Genomic DNA, 856 nt, shown 5'->3' with positions numbered 1-856 from the left:
GTGTGTGTGTGTGTGTGTGTGTACATATATATACATATATATACATATATATATATATATATATACTTTTCACATGATCTGTCATATGCCCATACTCACCTATAACTAATGAGTCGTCCTTCGCCAGATCATCCGGGTGGTGTGCTCTGTCCGAGAGAGACTTGCTGTTGTCATCCACACAGATAACAAATGGGATGGTGTCCTTTGCTTGCACAGCTTGGCCTCGACTGATATACCGAAGGAAGTGTATAGTGGAAACATAAGTTAGTAACAGGAGTGAAGTGTGAATTTCTGACATGAAAACAGTACGTGGCATACGGCTTGTGTACGATTCGTCCTTGTACCGGTAGAAAGGTATACTAGATACTCATGCAATAACTACTATGCACATCAGACGTCGATCACGTCGATATATAGCACTTGCAACAGCGTATGTCGCGACGCAGAAATTAGGATAACGAAGTGGATTATCGGTCGATACATTAGTATGCAGACAAAAGTTCAGCAACTGGACACACTATTCGACAGTAAAATAGCACGACAAGGTTGTTTCCAAGTGTGTATACGAACATAATAGCTGAAAACCCTCGCACACAAGCCCCTATAGAATGCATGCTGTGACACACACATATGCTCGCATACGTACATGTACGACAGGGGCCTTGAGAGAGACACTCACACGCACGAATTCATCCGTTACACGGAAGATGGCGTGAGGAATCAAACAACAACATTACAATTCCCGTGTTTCAATAGAAATACGTCATATGCACTTGGGCATGTTTACGTACTCTACAGAAATCATCAATAGATCTATACCTATACACACATACATAGACTCTCATATATATATATG

General features: G+C 41.2%; 1 pseudogene across 1 annotated transcript; it reads right to left on the bottom strand.

Annotated features, from left to right (window-relative positions):
- Positions 1–99: 99 nt before the first annotated feature.
- On the bottom strand, positions 100–298 carry SARC_17560 (hypothetical protein; annotated as a pseudogene; the record flags this gene model as incomplete). The annotated part of the gene is made up of 1 exon: positions 100–298.
- Between the last annotated feature and the right edge of the window lie 558 nt (positions 299–856).

Source organism: Sphaeroforma arctica, assembly GCF_001186125.1.
Source record: "Sphaeroforma arctica JP610 unplaced genomic scaffold supercont1.11182, whole genome shotgun sequence".
NCBI lineage: Eukaryota > Ichthyosporea > Ichthyophonida > Sphaeroforma > Sphaeroforma arctica.
The sequence above is the reverse complement of the archived record's forward strand: the minus strand, read 5'-3'. Positions and strand labels throughout refer to the sequence as shown.